The 16,446-nt window shown below is 52.5% G+C and overlaps 1 pseudogene; it reads left to right on the top strand.

Annotated features, from left to right (window-relative positions):
- LOC130024577 (vacuolar protein sorting-associated protein 33A-like) overlaps nucleotides 1-16,446 on the top strand; it is a 174,966-nt pseudogene that overhangs the window by 106,453 nt on the left and 52,067 nt on the right.

Here is a 16,446-nt window from a genome sequence, read left to right as displayed (position 1 = left end):
CCTTGCTGCAGAAAGTTCTGGAAAGTACATGGCGGTTCAACTGTGGTGTGCATTGAGACTCAGAAATGAAAACGCACAACCCGTTGCTGCCGGGCAGGGAGAGCAGGTGAGGGAGACCCTGACCCGTGTGCGGCCAGTCCTCCTGGAGCCCCTGGGCCCCTCCCAAATGACTGAAAACACTGCCCTCCCATTGCTCATCGATTTGCTCGAGCGAGCCCACTAATGTCTCCATTTTGAGACTTGTTACTGTGTTTGGCAAGCAAAAACTGTTGGCTTCAGTCTCCAAAGCTTGGTGGATTCGTCTGGATTTTCTATAAAGTGTATAACTTTTGGGACTAAGTCCATTTCCTGCCTCTGTTTGTCCCTGTGAAAATCGTTTGACAAGCAGTGGTTGCTTTTCCCTTCCCCTCCTGCACAAAGTTCCAAAACAAAATACTTTTTGTAGTTCTTTGAATTGTATTGAAAACTAGTTTTTGAATGCATCCCTTCTAGGACAGAGTGATGGATTTTATAATAGAAGAATTGAAGTCGGGGGAAAAATCTTATGCCCCAATGTCAAGATCCAACTGTACTTACACCTTCCGGGGAGCTGTCAGGAATCATTTCAGACGGCATTTCAAAAATCAAATCGGCTGATAGTAGAATGGGTAGGGTGGTGCCTTGTACTCGGCCAACCTGGGGTTGATCCCCAGCATCCCGTCCTCCGGCCCTGCCAGGAGTGATCCCTGAACACAGAACCCTGAGCGAGACCCGAACACCAGCAGGTGTGGGGCCCCCATCCACAAAATAGGCAGGTAGTTATGTTGACGCTAAGAAGCTAACTGTGTCTGAGCCTCTCCATCCTGAGTCTGTGTGTGTGTGTGTGTGTGTGAGTGTGTGCGCGTGCGCGTATACACGCGTGTGCAGGTAAGACTACTCTGCCATTTTCATTTCTGGTATTTAGGCCACATGAAGTGCTTGGCTTGCGTGTGCCTGCTTGATCTCATTCTTGTTTCCATTCTTCCCCGCTTTTTGTTTCTGCAGTCCTTAACTTGCTTATTAAGCTCGGCCAAAGAAGAGATGGAGCTGATGTCAGAGGATCGCAGGGCCCTGAGGTCAGAGAATGAATTGCTGGCGAAGGAGAAGCTCTGTCTGAAGTCCGAGAGAGGGTGGTTTCAATTGAAACTCAGAGAAGCGGAGGCCAAAAACTCTTCGCTGCGGGAAGAGCAGAGGAAGCTCTGGCTGTTGAACCAAGCGATTCGCATGGATAAGGAGAAGGTCATCGAGGCCAGGTGGGCCGCGGAGAAGCTCTGCCAGCAGGAGCGGCTGGACCGAGAAGCCCTCGAGGCGGAGAAAGAGAAAGTTCTGGAAGAGGGCAGGGCGGTGCAGGAGGAGCTCCAGAGGGTGGGCGCGGAGAAGGACGCACTGCAGGTCGCCAAGCTGGGGCTGCAGGCCCTGGTGGAGGAGCTGCAGATGAGCAAGAGCAGCCTGGTGGCCGAGTGTAACAAGGGCCTGGAGGAGAGGGGCCAGCTGGAGGAGCATGTCAAGAAGCTGGTTCTGGAGAACCTATCCCTGGCCAAGGACAAGGACAACATCATCCAGAAGCTGCAGTGCTCCTACGAGGAGCTGGCTCGGGATCAGAAGTCGCTGGTGCAAGAGATCGAGGAGCTCACGGCTGAGAAGGAGGAGGCCGCCCGCGTGGAGTCGGCCCTGCGTGAGCAGCTGAACAGCCTTGGCTCTGAGAAGGAGCTGCTGGGCCAGAAGGCCACGAAGCTCCAGCGGCAGCTGCACTGGCTGCTGAAAGACCAGGCGCTGCTGGAGGCGCAGCAGACCGAGCTGCTGGCCGAGCGGGAGGCGTCCCTGCAGGCCCTGGCCTCCCTGGAGGACACCAGGAACACCAATGCGATGATGCAGAGTAAGGTGGGTGATGGTAGTGACCAGGGCTGTGTAGGCCCGGCCTCAGCCTTGAGAGAAACCATATCCTGGGCCCTAGTGATAGCACAGCGGGGAGGGCGTTTGACTTACACACCAAATTCCCAGGTTCAATCCCCGGCATCCCATATGGTCCCCTGAGCACCGCCAGGAGTAATTCCTGAGTGCAGTTGTAGGTGAGCCAGTGCCCTCTGAACTCACAGCCCCACTTTCCCGGGCTCGAGTGACTGCTGACAGCCTGAGCTGTTCCACCCTAGCCAGGAGTGATCCCTGAGCACAGAGCCAGGGTTTAGTCCCTACCCCACCGGGTGTGGCCCCCAAACAAACCAAACTGACTACCCACAAAGGTTCTAGATAAGCATGTATTCATACACAGACATGTATATATGTATATATGCGTGTATGCTTCAAAAGAGTCGGGGAATATCTACCATTTAAAATATCCGAGAATGATGCCGGAGCAATAGCATCGCAGGTAGGCTGTTTGCCTTGCACAAGGCCAACCCAGGTTCCATCCCCGGCATCCCATATGGTCCCCGAAGCACCGCCAGGAGTACTTCCTGGGTGCAGAGCCTGGAGTCACTCCTGAGCAACGCCGGATTGTGACGCCAAAACCCCCTCCCCAAATTAATTGATTCATTAAAATAACAGAAGCCAAAAAGAGGGAAGCTGAGGAAGAAGGGACTGTGCTCCCCTGGCGCCCGTGAGAACCAGGGGCCGCGCACATGCTGCCGGAACCCCACCCCCACACGCTCCCAGCACAAGAGGTGATGCTTAAGGAGTGAGAGGCCCCATGGACAAGGACACATCCCTTCAGTCAAGGGGCCATGTCCTTGCCAGAGCCCTCCAATGCCCTTTCTCGTGCTGCTCTCCCAGAACCTGGGCTTCGGGCTCCCATCAAATTGGCAAATCTTCACTTTGCCAGAGTCGAACACCACTTTGGAGGGCTTCTTCCCTGCCAGGAAGGTTCAGTCGCAAACGGAAACGCCCACCAGCATGTGGCTTTTCCAGCCTCTTTGCGCATGCTCTAGGCCCAGAGCTGGGGGAGTCTGGTCCTCTGGGCTGCCTTCCTGCTTCTTGCTCCTGTCAAGGGAGACAGCTGGGTGTGGTCCTCCGGGGTTTGCACACTTGGCTGCAGTCCGGTGCCCGCACCTACCATCACCAGGCTCGGGTCTGGCCTGCAGCAGGAGTCAGCCTTGGGGCCTCCTTGATGTCTCTCCTTCCCCAACCCCACTTCCATCCCACCCGGGTCTGCAGCGCTTTATCGTTTGAATCCTCTCCGAGGAAGGGGACCATCTGGGTCCCAGTGCCCTGAGGAGTTCCCGCACACCCTCACTTCCTGCACTTCTGTACTTAACAGCCGGTGGCCCTGGAGGGCACTTGTGGGCTGAAGTGAACTTTGCATGTGGGCTGTGCAGGTGGACCCTGTATGGGTTTGTTGGGAACTGAACATTTCCATGTTTTCTTTTGTTTTGTTTTCAGCTGGAGGAAGAGAGATCTGCGTTTCTTGGCTCTAGTGTGGGATGGCCTGGGCACTCTCAGAGACTGGCCATCAGAACTTGCCCTGAGGGAGAAAAAGAATCAGTCTGTTTTTCTGGTTTTATTTACACTTCCTTTGGGGGCCACACCTGGCGATACTCCAGGCTTCCTCCTGGCTCTGCACTCAGGAATCACTCCTGGCTGCTCTCCGGTGGCCCCTATAGGATGCCAGGGATCAAACCTGGGTTGGCTGCGTGCGAGGCAAGCACCTTTCCCGCTGTGCTATCACTCAGACCCAACGCGCCTGCCAGTTTTCAAGTGAAACATGAATGTTTGTGCTTACAGTCATGCTTGCTTTTGTAAAGTGGGATTTCCCCCCGCCCCATTCATTTGAAAGAAGTGAGTTTGTCTTTGTAGGAGAGGGAAGACCCCTCTTGACTCCCTGCTCTGAGAAGAACCGAGGGGTACCAGCATCTCCTCCTGGGGTCTTCCCTGGGCACCCGGGAGCTTGCGCTCAGGAAGGGAAAGGGGAGCTCTGGCTGCCTCCAACCCTGGGGCGGGGACTGGAAGCGGGGCCCAGCCTCCTCTGTGGCGGGCTCCCATGGCTCTCGCAGATGGCTCACCGTCTCACGCTCTCCTTGAACACAGATTGATTTCCTGAATTCCGTGATTGTGGACCTCCAAAGAAAGAATCAGGACCTCAACATGAAAGTGGAGATGATGTCCGAGGCGGCTCTCAAAGGGAACGGGGACGACCTCAACAATTACGACAACAAAAACTTCGGCCCGGCCACCTCATTCTCTGCACTCTGCAGAAATCTCCAGCAGTTCCTGGATTAGATAGCAAGCTACTTGTGAAACACCTACAATAACCAATTTACTGTCTTTACAAAGTTTACATTTTTCCACTGTGGTTTTAGATGAATGTATGATGAGAAATTCAACGTTAATAATTTTGGATTTTCGTATCAGAAAAAAATAAATGAAAGCCCTGAACCATCAGAAGTTTATCATCCAGTCTGAATCTATTTATGTTCATTTGAATGTTTTCTAGTTCTGTAAAACGTGATAAATAATGTACCATCAGGGCTACATGGATTATAAGAACTTCTATAATTGTATATATGCTTTTGATGTATTTTCCTCTGGAGATTATCAAGTGTCTCACCAGTGAAAGATCGTAATCCATTGACATTTTGAGTAATAAACACGATGGAAATTGTTTCACAAACTATGTAAAGCAGTATTAAAATTAGAGCAAACAATGTTCTTTATCTACTTGAATAAAATTATTTCCTTTTTGCCAGTGATAACTGATTATTCTCCGGTTTATTTATAAAAGATTTTTGGCTGGCAATCAAGAACTATAGAGTCAAATAAGTCAAAGAGTTTCTACAATGGAATTCTGATACACCAATTTCTTTTTGTTTCTTTATGTTTGTGCCACACCTTTTGATGTCTTAGGGCTTATTCATGGCTCTGCACTCAGGAATCACTCCTGACAGTGCTTGGGCAGACTATACGGAACGTCAGGGATTGAAGCCAGATTGGCCAAAGCACATGCCCTCCCAGCTGAACTATTGCTCTGTGCCTGTATACCATTTTCTTAAAAGTGTTTATCTTGGGATAAAGAGGTAGTACAGTGAGTAGGTTTCTTATCTTGCATGTGGCTGATCTGGGTTCAATCGCAGGAATCCCATCCAGTCATCTGTGCCCCGGCAGGAGCAATCGCTAAGTGCAGAGGCAGGAGTAAACCGTAAGAAGCACTGGGTTGGGGGTATGGTGCCACCAGCAGGTCTCTCTGTACCTGTGAGGTGAGTGCATCAGCAGTCTGATGGCGCCTTCAGACTTCCAGGTACCCCCAAATTGCTGCTGTGCCTTGGGCCAGACCCCAAAAACGTGGGGCAGAGTTTACCAAGAAAGTAAACAGGCAAAAGTTAGGTTTGTGGGAGACACAGACACAAACCACCTCCAGTCCAGCTATATAATTGGAGGCATGGCCTCTCTGGTTCCTGATTGAACTGCTTAACGGCCATGATCCCAGAGACTCAGAAACAAATCTCGAAACCCAACAGCTTTTGGCAGAAATGTGTCCAGTCCCTGAAGTAAGTTATAGGCACTGGGCCACCCCAGGTGGGAATAGATTTCGTGCCTTGGCCCGTTCCCCCTGGCAGCCCGCTGGCCGCCATCCTCCAGAGGCCACTGGACAGTCAGGTTTGGGCTCACAGTGACGAGACACGTAGGGCCTCACGGGATGTGGGTGGAGCTGGCCCTTTCCTCCCCAACGAGACCCCAAGTCGTCACCCACAAACGGCCTCTCTGGCTGCTGATTTCATCTTGGAACCCAGCAGGTTTTGGCAAGAAATTCCTCCAGATTTAATGGTTAAAATTGTGGAATTTCAAAATCGCGCAGCCACTACTGCAGCCACGCGATGTCATATGTTATTCATAACCAGGAGTAGAAAACAAATTGTCTACTGTTGCCTTTACAGCAGATCTGAGCACCAAATAATAATGGTGGGTCCGGTGTCAAAATATTGAATGTAATCAAAGCAGAGAGAGTAATATGGAAATTATCTCCTCTACAGGTATGGGGAGGGTGTGGGATGGGTCTATACTGGGGTTTTTGGTGGTGGAGAATGGGCCCTGATGAAAGTACGGGTGTTTTATTTTATGACCAAGACTTAAACGCGAAAGCTTTGTAACTGCTCTCATGGTGATTCAATCAATAAAATTATAAAAAATGAAAAGAAAACCACTGGGTGAGGTTTAAAAGCAAAAAAAACCTCAAAACAAACAAAACCTTTCTTGCATTATTGCAAAGCTTCCTAGTCAATGTACCTTAAAATGAATGCCTTCAGTGATTCTTCACAAAACAAAAATGAAGGACACCAAGCAGTACAAACACCGTCAATCCATAAAGTCTGGGAAAGAACTGGACATTGCTATATTATTAACCCAAAATGAACAGAACCAAATATGCTTATAAGCACCAACTCCTGTACGTTTGAAGCACATGTCCTCACGTTGAGATTTCTGGAAAAAGAACTTGAGTAGGACCGTTACTTTCAGCCTTCATAATACCCAATAGCAGTCCTTGACCTTAGAATCTATGGTAGGGAATTCAAACGGTCTATACATGAATCATGGTTACTTTGCAGGATATCCAAATATTATTACATCGTACTGTGAGTATTCTGTAATACTACGTTGTAAGTCAGTAAACTGTAGATTGGAGAGAGAGCCCTGGGGCAAGGCTGATGCCTAGCAAGCAGCAAACCCAGATTCTTTTCCCTGGCACTTCATAGGGTCCCCAGTATCCCCTCCAGGAGTGATGCCTGAGCAGAGCCCAGAGGAGCCTCAGCACTGCTGGATATGATTCCCAAGTCCCTTCACAAATATAAGTAAGCACCCATTTTGTGGAATATGATATATATGGTCACAGTCCTCCCGTTGTTCATTGATTTGCTTGAGCGGGTCCAGTAACGTCTCCATCGTGAGACTTGTTGTTACTGTGTTTGGCATATTGAATATGTCAAGGGTAGCTTGCCAGGCTTTGCCTTGCGGGTGAGATACTCTCGGTAGCTTGCCAGGCTCTCCGAGAGGGGCGGAGGAATCGAACTCGGGTCGGCCATGTTGGCTGCGTGCAAGGCAAACACCCTACCCGCTGTGCTATGGCTCCAGCCCATAATACACACACACACACACACACACACACACACACACACACACGAGATTGATATCCAAGGCTAGAAAAATGGAGGCCAGGAGGCCTTGTCAATGATTGGAAAAAACCACACGTGTAGGGGACAGAGGATGCTTAGGATAGAGTAGGGACCAGTATGGCAATAATGGTTGTGATGTAGGCAGGTAGATAGGGAAAGGCCCTTTTCAACGAAACAAAGTTTCATGGAAGAAGAATTCTAGGAATGAGCCACCTTGTGGATACAGAAAGCAAAGGCCCGATAAGACCATTCGCAGACCCTGAGGATAAAGGCCTCCTCCCCATGAAATTCCTCTTTTTGGACCTCCCTGGTAACCTCCTTAGCAACGGACTTTTACCTGGGAAGAAGCCCTACGTGGGGTCAGGTTGGAGAAACCCTATAAAGGCCACCTTGAACAAAGGAGCCCATGTGCTGCTTAATTCCTGCACTCTGTATGGTCCCCCGAGCACCGCCAGGAGTGTTCTCTGAGCACAGAGCCAGGGGTAAGCCCGGAACACCGCCAAATGTGCCACAAAAAAGAACTATCTTGTCACAGATTCGTTTTCTGCATGTACTGTTATGACTAAGGAGAACAAAAACTTCAACCAGAGTATCAGGAGAAAAAGGCATACTTCAACAGGATGGAAAAAATCTTGAACTGAGGTGGGGCAGATAGGCCCAGAATTTGAACTTCCTGCAGAAATGCAAACGAAAGTCAGAATGAAAAGGACAAATAGGGGAAGTGCAGGATAGCACACCGGGCAGGGAACTTGCCTTGTTTGAGGCCAACCCAGGGTCGATCCCTGATCCGCAGCATCCCAGGTGGACCCTCCCCCACCAGGAGTGATCCTTGAGCGCATCGCCAGGAGGAAGCCCCTCACATCACCAGGTGTGACCCCAAAACAAAAGAAAAGAAAAAGGCAGATGGCCCTAAGCATATCTGAGCTTTGCTCTGAAGTCTGGGGCCACAGGGAGCACAGGCTTTGCAGGAGGCAGAGTTCCCTCCCTCCACCCAGCCCCCAGCAAGGAGCCAGGAGTATCCCCAAGGCCAGCCCACTGCCAGGCTGCCGAAGATGGAGGACACAAGGAAGGAAATGCGTTTCTCATGAAATCTACTGTGCTGTAATTCCCTGGGACACAGCGCACCCCCGCCCCACCCCCACCATCTGTTCTGGTTGCGGAGAGACCCCCTCCTCTGTACTCTTGAGTGGCGATTGTCAGGGTCTGCTGCGTGTCCACGGTTGCCACCCATCTCAGGTCCTTCCATGTGCTCATCCTCCCAGCCCCCCACAGCTGGTCCCAAATGGTCGGTTCATCCCTGGTGCTATTTGCAGGAGACAACTCCCAAGTTGGGGGCACACAGACACCAGAGTCCCATCCTACCCCGCGCTCCCCACAACGCACAGCCCCCCAGAATCAAGGCTGGCGCCCCTGGCTTGAGGAGGAACCATCCGTCAGAACGGGAAGCAGTTTTTTGTTTCATTTTGATTTTCTTTTTTTAAGACACTCGTCTTGGCATGCAACTTAGTGCTGGAGCGGTAGCACAGCAGGGTAGGGCCTTGCACGCGGCTGACCCGGGTTCGATTTCCAGCATCCCATATGGTCTCCTGAGCAACACCAGGAGTAATTCCTGAGTGCAGAGCCAGGAGTAACCCTGTGCATCGCCGGGCGTGACCCCCGGCAAAAATAAATACATAAATAAATTTTAAAAAATAAATGACCCATTTAACCACTTGTCCATTTCCCTCTGCTGTCTCATCACCTCTGTTCCCCTTCTCCTCCTATGTCCCAGGAATGTTTATGCAGCCATCCATGGAAAGTCATTCATTCAGGGGCCGGGGAAGTCGTAGAACTGGTACTATCTTGTCTTGTACACAGCTGAGCTGGGTTCAATCCCTGGCACCCCATGTGGTACCCTGAGCCCAGAGCCATGGTAAACCCTGAGCATGGCCAGGTGTGCACCCATCCACTCCGAAGGAAAAAAACTTTCAGTGCATCTAAGGAACAAATGATGACTTTATTTTTTTTTTTTGTGGGAGTAAAAAATTTTAAAACTATTAAAAAATTTTAAAACAAATATTGAACTGTTTCTTCTCGTTAAACATGGCAAGCTGTGTCTGATTCAGAAATCTGAAGACATCTCAATTGTAGCTAATCCCAGGATCTTCATCAGCAGGTAGAGATTGTAAAGGATTCAGATGTAGGTCTGAGTGTGATGGTACATAAAGTGCTAAAAGGAATTTGCTCTGCTCTCAGGTTGAAAGCCTAGAAGGGTTTAGGTCCAGTTTCCCTGGGTTCATGCAGAAACCGCTGCCTGCACCCAAGGGCCTTGTTGGCGTGCAGTCCTGATGGCGGAGGCTCTCTCCATCCTGGGCTCCCACATGGAGGCGCAGAACTGCTGCCTCTGAGAGAGGATGTCGCCTACACTCACCCAGCCCTGGGTTTGCTGCGGGTTTTCCCCAGACTGTAGTTATCTCCAGCTTAGCTGCACGCGATGTGTGCCAAAGGTGTGTCTCTGCACTTTGTGAAAGTCAGCGTTTCTTCGGGAGCTTGTCTCCAAGTTAGGTTTTCAGACAGGTTGAAAACAGGTCCAGATCTGTCGGGATGGGAGATTTGTGATGAAAGTAGATAATGGACCGAACATGATGACCTCTCAGTGTCTGTATTGCAAACCATAATGTCCAAAAGTAGAGAGAGAGTATGGGGAATATTGTCTGCCATGGAGGCAGGGGGAGGGTGTAGAAGGGGGGCGGTATACCTGGGAGATTGGTGGTGGGGAACGTGCACTGGTGGAAGGATGGGTGTTTGATCATTGTGTGATTGTAGCCCAAACATGAAAGATTGTAAGTTTCTCATGGTGATTCAATAAAAATAAATAAATAAATAAATAAAAGAAAACAGGTCCAGCTGTGGAAGGCAGGGCCAGTCCTGCCCTGCTCCGACCACTGCTAAAGCCCAGAGCAGACGGGGGCAGGGTGGTCCTGTTCGGCGTACCCCACTTCCCTGACGGCCAAGGACAGATACCAGAACCAGAATGTCAGGTGCGGGCTTTGGTCAGGAACTCTGCGGGGCCGGGAGGCAGCCTCCGCGGTCCTGAGGTCACTGTGGGTGCTGATGTCTGGCTGTCTCTGCGCTCACGTGCCGCCGTGCTCACCTCACCCTCTCTTTTTCCTCCCACTCCTGCTTCCTTTGCTCTATCTGTGTGTCTTTGATGGAAAGACTAAAGAAACTCTATCCACGTTATAATGAATTTCATATATTTTTTTAGTTTCTAATATTTGGTTCTTGTTTTTTGCATTTTGAAAGGCTGCCCAGTAACACTTTAAGGCATTTGCATCATGACTGAGATTTATTTCTTATGAAAGTCGTAAGGAAAGAATCTGGATAGTGTGATCCCTTGGGAAAGGTTTCTGGCCCTGGAGACCTCCCTTCCGTCTCTCCTCCCTCTGCTGTTCCTCATGACACCAAATCTAAAGCGTGTGGCTTTAAAGGGGCCCACGTATTTGTGACTCGGGCATCGGTAAAGAGGCCCGATGTCCTCCAGCCACCTGTGGATTGTACGGTAGAAGTCAGAGCTGAGAAGAGACCAATGGAATTAGCCGTGAGGACTGGTCAACAGGAGCAGCTGCCGGGGTCTGTTTGGCCGTGTCCATGTAGGGGTCGCCACACGTGCCCACTCGAGGAAAGGCTGCCAGGTGATTGTGCAATGTTCCAGGCTTGTGTCAGGAACGCGCCAAGGAAGCTTCCCTCCCCTCCTGCCTTAGAGCTGATGGCTCAGGCTAGTTGGATAGTCCTGACCAAAGAATGGGAATGTGGGACTGGAGCGACATTCCAGCGTGGAGAGCGTTTGCCTTGCACACGGCCAACTTGGGTTCGATCCTTGGCATCCCATATGGTCCCCCCAGCACTGCCAGGAGTAATTCCTGAGTGCACAACCAGGAGGATCCCCTGAGATCTCTCAGTATGACCCCCTCCCCCCCAAAAAAAAAATCGGAATCTGCTCACACTCACGATCACAACCATCCTGTTGTTCTTCGATTGCCTCGAACAGGCCCCAGTAATGTCTCCTTTGTCCTAGCCCTGAGAATTTTTAAAAAAGTGCCACATTCAAGGCTCTTTCAGGGTTAGCAGAATGAGCCTCATCATTGTTACTGGTATTTGCCATATTGGGTAAGCCACGGAGAGTTTGCCAGACTCTGCCGTGTGGGCAGGTTACATTCGGTAGCCTGCCAGTTTGTCCAAAGAAAGAATGAGATAATAAGATGCTTCCGGGAGCTGGGTTTTATAGTCTCTGGGTCTTGGCCATTGATGGGATTACAGGGCACAAGGGGGGCAGTTGGTGGGTGTAACCCCTGCCTACTGGAATATGGAGGATCTGAGTGGAGGATGCTCAGCCCCAATCTGAGCAGGCTTGGAGATCTCAGGCCCAGGACACGCATGCCTTTGTTCCTCTGCCAGTACCTTCATGCCTGTGGAGAGTGGTCTCAGCATGGTGGTGGCTGGTTGTAGAGGTCTTCGGCTGCCGGAGCCCTGGTCGGGGTGGGGAGGGAAACTCAACCTGCTCCCCTCCAAAGGGTCCCGGCGAGGACAGCCAGGCGCGGGGGCAGGAGACTCTGCTCATCCTCCTAAAACCCCTTCACTTTGAATAAACATTTAAAATCAGATTTTCTAAGTATGTGTTAGATTTAGAGCAAGGAACTCTTAAAATAATCTTATGGTGGGATCAGTTACCAAGTAAGTTTGTTTTGTTTTGCTTTGGGGACACAGTGCTCTTCAGTCATTCCTGCCTCCAGAGACCATGCAGTGCTGGGGACCAACCCAGCTCCCCTGTCTGTGAAGCGTAGACCCCAGCCCAGCCCCAAACACATGCCATAGGAAAGTCAAGATTCCTGACCCACAGGGTCGCATCAGAGATTTCCTTTCCACTAAAACGCTCTTATTTCCACCTAAACAAGATCCTATTCCCTAGCGAGGTGTTGCTCATGTAATAGCTTAACTGCACAGAAGTCCACCCTTTCCGGTGTATTTCCAGCCCTTGGGTGTTGAATTCAGGAGATCTCTGTTAGTCTCAGATTCTTTGCTTTCTATTTAATGATCTGGAGTGTAAGTGTGAGCCAGGCGCTGAGAGAAATACACACCTCTCTTTTCATCTCTGAGAATTCCCGTTTGCCGTAAACCCATGAGAATTCTGTAATGTGTGTGCGGATATCTTGGGTCTCACTAACCAGACATACATTCTGCCATTTCTAACGTGGGCCTCAGTCTCCGATTCCTCCTGTCAGTTTTGGGAGGCATCTGACACTCGGAACATGCTCTTCGTTCACCCACTCACCCGGGGACCAGAGAGACTCGGCTTGTTGCTGTAAGTTATGCCTCATTCAATGTGTCACCTGCCCGCATCACTGGTGCTATGGCCCAGAGCATGTGATCTAAACATGCATGATCCAGTGCCACAAGGTGGGTTGGAGGGAATACCCAGTGGCCCTCCCGGCTTCTCCCAGGGGTGCACATTCCCTCCATCCCCAAGGCACACAGATTCGAAACACTGAGTAGGACACGAACATCCACAGCTGTCCTGGACCCCAGACTTTAATGAGATCCCCCACTTCACACGCACCTCTGTCTCTCTCCCAATATGCATCCCACGAGCCACACTTCTGTCCCCTCTCATGTCCTTTCCAGGCTGTGGCATTGCCCAGTCTTGACTGAACGTCCGTCCCCACCCTGTGCTACCCCCCACACGTCCTTTTGTGTGTGTTTTAATTGTTGTCATTGCTTGGTAATAATTTATTCAAGAAATAGCACTTCTTTCTGGGATTAGGTGTTTAAAAGAATTCTTTTTTGAGGGGTGGGGTGGGGCTGCAACAAGTTCTTTTTTTTTCTTTCTGTTCTCCATCTCGCAAAGGTATTAACTTGTTTCTTTAAACTCAAATGGACACAATGATACGCTGGTTCTGGCATGTACACACAGGCAAACTTTTTCTCCCTCACAGTCAGTAAAATTTCACTAAACTTGTGTAAGCATCAAAGCCTGGGCCCCTCCCCCCGCAATAGTCCTGGGAGCCGTTGAGCGGGGGTTCTAGGGCAGTTGTGCGCTGGCCTCTCTCTGGGTTGATTTCTGGTACAGGAAGGGAAGTCGAGGCCCCAGGGGCCATGAGGACCCTCAGGGCCTGTGACCAGCAGTCCTTGGCCAGCGGGCCCTAGGAGGCTCAGTTGGCTGGGGATTTTCCCACCTGGAGTGGAGGGCGCCCCCTAGCAGGCGAGGGGGTGCGTAGTGAGTCTGGGGCGGGGGCGCTGCAGCGGGGACAGCCCCCTGCCGGCAAGTGCGGGCCGCCCGGGTCGCCTCTGACCCCCATCTACTAGACCGTGCTGGGCAGGGTGCCCCCCCCACCACGAGGGAGATGAGGAGCCCGAAGCCTGAGCCCAAGGCCACCGCTGGACCCAGACCCAAAGCCGCACGCCAGGGGCCCCAGCCCGCCCCCCCCCCCCCCGAGGGGCCGGGATCCCAGGCCGCCGTCCAGTCCTGCCGCCCCCGCCCCCGCCGCCAGAGCCCCGCGGACAGATGCCTCAGGACTGAGACCCCCCGAGCCGGGGGTCCGCGCCCTCAGCCCAGGACTCGCGCGCCCTGCGTTCCCCGCCGCCCGCCCGCCGCGGCCCCCAGGAAAGACAGTCACATGGCCTCGGTGTGCGCCTCTATGGGCGCCGGGGACTGGGGTCCGCCCCGCGCGGGGAGACGGGCGCCGGGGGTCGCCCGCCGGGAGTCGCGGGCCGTGCTCCGGCCCCGCCAACTCACCTGTCGCCACGGAGCTCGGGCATCTGGCCGGAGGCCCCCCAGGGACCGCTGCGCGGGCAGCGCCACCTCCTGCGGCTCCGCAGCCACCGGCCGGCCCCTGAGGGGCGGGCAGGGAACCCTCAGGACGGGGGGACAAGGCCTGAGCGAGGCGCTGTTGGGTGCCGGTGGGCGGGACCCCCGCACCAGGCAGGGCCCGCACCTGTGCAGTTCGCAAGGCGACCAGCAGAGGGCGCAGCGAGCCGCTCACCGGCCTGCTGGGGCTGCTGGTCGGTCCCTCACTGGGCAGGACCCGGAGATGGCCAGGGGAACCCGAGGACCCCCTGAGACCGCTCCCAGGAGCCGTGGTGGGGCGGGGGGGGGGGGAACATGCCCTCGCAAGGCCAGCTGGCAGTGCAGGGGAGATGACGCCAGGGCACCCTTGTTCCCCCGTCCCCAGCTTCCCGGGAGGGTCCCTCCGAGGGAGCAGAGGCAGCGCTGTGCCCCGTCCCTGCTGGGAGTCTGGGGGGTCTGTACAGCACCCGGGAAGCGCTGAGTCTCGGAAGCCTGTGCCCTGGCTCCGTGGGGCACCCCCGGCGCCCCTAGCGGTATGGAGGGAGATGAGGGGGTGTGATGTCACTATTTTCACGTGACCGCGGCGTCACGTGGCGGCGGGGCCCAGTGGAGCCAAGGCCACGCACATGTGGTCAGGCGGGTGAACCTGAACGTGCTGCGCGAGTTCCTGGACCTGTGCGCGGGCAGCAAGCTGACAGCCGGGGCAGGTGGCGGCCTCTGTGTCTGGGGGCGCCACCCAGAGTTGGCAGCCCCGAGAGAGGGGACGTTGCGCTCCCCGCCCCTGTGGCCTGGCTCTGGGAAGGAAAATGGGAGTGACCTGAGTCCTTCTCAGCAGGACGATTACAGCCCCGCGTCCAGGCACTCCCCGCTGTCCCCGTGTGCGGGGTGGCGCTGCATGCTACCCTGGGTACCACTTCTCCCAGCTGCCTGTTCCTCCACGGTTCGTCCAATCAGTTATGCCAAATGGGGAAAAAGGACCCTGGTGTCGCACAGGCGAAATGCTCACAGGCCGCTTGGCATTCATCCTGGCCCCCAGTGACACCATTCTTGCCTAGGTAGAGGCGAAGGTCAGCGGGAGGCCTGACTCTCTCAGGGGCACCTGACACTGTCCCAGCTTTCCAAATACTCTCTCAGAATTAAGATACCTATGGGATACCTACAAGAGAGGTTTTCATTTGATTGATGCTGGATTATATGACGCCTGTTACATGCTGGGTTGAACGGTTTCCTTGGCAGTTCACCCACGGGGTTCATGACCCCAGTCTGACCCCAGGACATTGCATACACACTCTTTGTGGATGACAGTGAATGTGCTTCCGTGGCCAGTAGCGCCCCTTGCCCTGACGCTGTTTTTCTTCAGGCCACAAAATAGGAGTGTGGTTAGCTATTGCTAACGGCAAGTTTTGTTTGTCCAGAGTTTGCAAATGACTGTTGTTTGCTGTTGGCCGTTATTGAAATCCCTTTTACTAAAAGAACGGGATGCTTCTCTCTCCCGCAGGCAATAGTTTGAGATGAGTATCTCGCAGGACCATTTGGCTTGATTGCACAGTACTCACTTCTAAAGGTAAAAAGGTTTTGGTTATTATTATTTTTTTGAAACTGTCATTCTGGACTCTAGCAAGAGTAATATGATGTTCCACTTCTGGAGTAAGTGGTGTGCAGAGCTGTCTGGTTTTTAGAATCACTGACGCTGTTATGAGTGGTAAATGTTTTATCTTCTGTGGACCTTTTGTTTATTTATTTGAAGTAAAAAAAACATTTTATTTGGTGACCTTTAGGAAGAGGACGAGCGGAGAGAGAGTAACATTTCAGGAGAGACCGTGGGCTTCTCCAAAGACAGAGAGAGCCCCTACACACATCCCAACATTAGAAAGAAAAGCACAAAAGTCCCCATCTCAAGGAGAGCTGCGGGCACCGCATTTGCTCGGCTACATGGGCACAAGCAACTCAGGGGCTCGGGCAGCATAGGAGCCTTCAGTGGACCTTTCAAGGGTGGGTGTGCACACCCCTCTTCTCCTTGACGGAGCGGCATGTCTTCTGATTGTTACTTCATGTGGCTCCAAGTTTTTCAGACACTGGATTGGTTACTTCAGCCTGAATTTATACACCTGCCTTTGGGGAATCTAAATTTTTATACTAAAGTGGTTTTGAATTTTATTTGGGGGCTCGTGCCAGGCAGTGCTCAGGACTTACTCCTGGCTTTGCACTTAGGATCACTCCTGGCAGTGCTCAGTGGACAGTATGGGGTGCTGGGGATAGAACCCCGGGTCAGCTGAATGCAAAGCAAGCACCTTCACCACTCTACTTTCTCCCTAGCCCCAGGTCTCCTGAGCACTGCCCCTGGGCACCTCCTGGTGGTGAGTCTTAGCAGTTCGATGAGGCTTGGCGCTTTGGTGGCAGGGATATCCCAGGCCACTCCAGTGGCCTCTCTTGGGATGCACATGGCAATGCTTGAGACCCTTGTGGTGCCAGGGGGCGAAGTTGGCAGTCATGTGTCAGGCATGTACC

Source organism: Sorex fumeus, unplaced genomic scaffold, assembly GCF_029834395.1.
Source record: "Sorex fumeus unplaced genomic scaffold, SorFum_2.1 ptg000029l, whole genome shotgun sequence".
NCBI lineage: Eukaryota > Metazoa > Chordata > Mammalia > Eulipotyphla > Soricidae > Sorex > Sorex fumeus.
Note: the sequence above shows the minus strand (reverse complement) of the source record. Positions and strands in the feature narration are given on the sequence as shown.